Here is a 3,332-nt window from a genome sequence, read left to right as displayed (position 1 = left end):
TTTTGGCGAGGTATTTTTCACAAGTAATCAGTTGCTAAATTTTCAAAAACTTAAAATGTTAAATCCCTTGGTAATATTTCCTAGGGATTGTTTCTTGGGAAATTCATTAGTATTTGGATGGAGCATCAATGAATCATAGCCTTGGTGATCCCTTACTAAATATACTTAGGGATTATTTCCTTGGGTAATAAAATATGAAAATAAGATTATTCCCTAGGTAATCCCTTCCTAATATAAAACAAAGTTTGAATTATTTATTTTAAAATTATATTATAAATTATAGTACAAAAATCTTTATTAAATCATTCATTTAGAATAATCAATAAATTTTAATACAATATACTAAAAATAACAATTGCAATCTATCATAACCAAGTACGAAATATTATGTTAAACCTTGCCAAAGGCATTAAAAATAACACAATTCATATTCAAAATAAGTGCAAGCACACATAGCTAACATAAGTGGCAAGTACTAAAACTCAAAAGTATCACAAGCAAGCAACAAATACGAGAAATAAGTCACAACATAAGAACACCAACTACTAAGTTGGTGGAGTTGGATCAACATCTTCGTCATGGCCTCCTTGATTTATTTGAGAAGGTGCATGATTTTGAGATATAAATAATTGTAGCATCCTCCTAATTTCAGCCATCTCTTTTCGAGTTTCTTGAAGCTCTTGTTGGTTCCACTCTTCTTGGATTTGTAGTTGATTATGCATAAATACCAAAGCTCTAGAGCCTTCAAGCCCATCAGTTGGAAGAGGGATCAGATAAGGACGTTGCCAGAGAACTACAAGCTGAGGATTGTGCACAAAGAGAATGACCTACAATAATAATATGGAAAATAGGAATAAAAAATAGCATTCTAATATCGCAGCCCATTGTCTAGTAAAAATAAATAATTCCTATTGATGTTTATCATGAATAGTTATGGAGGCTAAAGCAAACAAACTCTTTTTCTAAAGGAAATTTACATAATTAACATGAACAAAATATTGAATAGCCCCGTAATTACAAGCATCCTAACAGGGATGCTCCTACTCAATGTAACAACAGGAAAGGAAATCAAAATGCTTTAAATTGTTAGCTTCTTTCTTTGAACCAATAACAACATCCAAACCAAATTATGAACTTTTAACAAAAAAAAAAATAGTTAATGAATAGCAAATGAATAGACTTATGACTAAAAGGAAAAGGCATGAATAACAAAATACAAGATTCACATAAAGAACAAGTTCTTGAATGCAAGAACTATATTTGACCTATAAAACATCCATATATATAATGACATAAGAAATATAAGTTAATGAGGAACAAACAGATTATGCATGAAAGAGTTATTTGCCTTATTTCTTGTAAAAGCTCAAAGATCAAACACCTCCTTCTTGCTTATAATCTCAAATGGATATCAAAGTTATGGTGGTGCTCAACATTACTATTTTTCTATTTAAAAATAAAGAGACCAAAGTTATGTACATTCCTTTGAAACTTTTCTTTTTATAGATAAGCCAAATTTGTAGATTTACATAGATATATGAATGCTTTACCTTCCCTTGGCTTTTAGGATAAGTGGTAATCAAAGGAACTTTAGCAGCATCCTTACCAAATACTTTGAAAATTGCAGCAGATACAACTACTAACCTTCATTTATCCTTCAGGTCATTTAACAAGTTTACACGATTAAACAAGTTTATTATCTTTCCTACGGATTATCTGTCATCACATCTGCATTCTTATATCCTCTCAAGGCACTACAAATTACAAACTCATAGGCAGGTATACAAGACACCTGCCAGTATGAGATCTAGTCAATATGAAGCACGAGCAGCCTCATGCTTCCTCACATGCAGAAAAGTTGTTTTCTCTCAAAAATTTAGAAATTTAGTTTAAACAAAAACCATAGTAGTCTCATGCCAGTACTATTCTGCAACAAGTTTCCTCTAATTGACAAAGCAATATGTCATAAAATGACCAATATCAGCGTTTTAAGCAAATGACAACATCTAAATAACACCAAAAGGTTGCATAATTATCAGACAAAAGCATCTAATAAAAGAAAACCCTGAGCTATAGCAACCTAAAAAAATCACCAAGAATTCAAAATTGGACACCCAATAAAGAAATACATTTTTATACTCTTGAGGATAATAAAAACTTTCATCCTTGTGATGAGGACACCTGCCTGATTGAGACCTAGTAACATTTAAGCATTTGTATCCATATCCATGCCTAAAAAATTCATTTTTTTCACTCCAAACCACAGACTTTAGATTTGTAAAGAAGAGACACAAAAAAAGTTACTTTTTAACAAACTCCCTGAATTTGTGACAGCAATAAGTTAATAGCAACACCAATATCAAAATCACAAGCAAATCAAACCATCTAACAACACTCAAGCATCATATCAATCATCACAAATAAACAAAATATTAACCTAATTTCCATAAATAATCCGATATTTCATACCCAAGATGAGGTGTCCTCATTGCAATAAAAAACCACAAGCCATCAAACCATCCACAACACGATGCCAAACCGAAACACATCCGATCTACCACAAAAACACATACAACTGATTTAAAATCCATAAAGCTAAACCAAAGGCATAATCAACAACAAGAACCAGCATGAATTACATCAATTTCCCAAAGATCCCCAATCAAATAAAGAAAATCAAGGGTAAAACCTAAGGTTTCTGATAAAATGATCGATTCAATGCCAAATCAAGGCAAAAAAGGATAGATCCTTTACCTGCGAGGGTGACGAAGGGAGTATTCCAGCCCCTCTTCTTCCCGAATCCAACAACTGGAAAACAATCAACAAAAAAAACAACAAAACATAACAATGTTAAGAAGAAGAAGATGGAGATCGACATATTTAATGGGAAAGAAAAAGGATCGGGAACTTCGACAAAATATATCAAGAACAAGATTCAAATTAGAAGAACTTTCCACTCACCAAATCTTGATGGAATTGAGCTCGTCCAAGTTAGGATAATTAATGCTGGTTGTCTCACAACAATAAGAACTTTGACTAACGATCTCACCAGCGTTCAGTCGTTGGAGCGCTCTCCATCATTGGATCCACCTCAAAAACAGTGGACGGCGGCGAGGACGGAGTAGCGAGAGAGAAAATTTAGGGTTGAGAGTGGCTTGGGGATGATTGGGTTTGGAAGAGAGTGGCTTGTGAATATGGGTAAGATTCACAGTGTTGGGCTGACTTGAGGGCCCAAGTTCATGTTAAGTTGGTTCAAATGACAATCGAATTTAAAACAAATTTATATAATTAAAATATACACATGTAACAATTACATTTGAACATTCTTCATC

The 3,332-nt window shown here is 32.9% G+C and overlaps 1 long non-coding RNA gene across 1 annotated transcript; it reads right to left on the bottom strand.

Moving 5' to 3' along the window:
- Positions 1-476: 476 nt before the first annotated feature.
- On the bottom strand, positions 477-3,105 carry LOC120276722. Its single transcript, XR_005541363.1, has 3 exons — positions 2,962-3,105; positions 2,755-2,808; positions 477-827 (listed from the first exon to the last, which is right to left on the bottom strand). It is a non-coding gene; the product is annotated as an uncharacterized LOC120276722 (long non-coding RNA).
- Positions 3,106-3,332: the final 227 nt, after the last annotated feature.

This window comes from Dioscorea cayenensis, chromosome 15, assembly GCF_009730915.1.
Source record: "Dioscorea cayenensis subsp. rotundata cultivar TDr96_F1 chromosome 15, TDr96_F1_v2_PseudoChromosome.rev07_lg8_w22 25.fasta, whole genome shotgun sequence".
Lineage (NCBI taxonomy): Eukaryota > Viridiplantae > Streptophyta > Magnoliopsida > Dioscoreales > Dioscoreaceae > Dioscorea > Dioscorea cayenensis.
The sequence above is the reverse complement of the archived record's forward strand: the minus strand, read 5'-3'. Positions and strand labels throughout refer to the sequence as shown.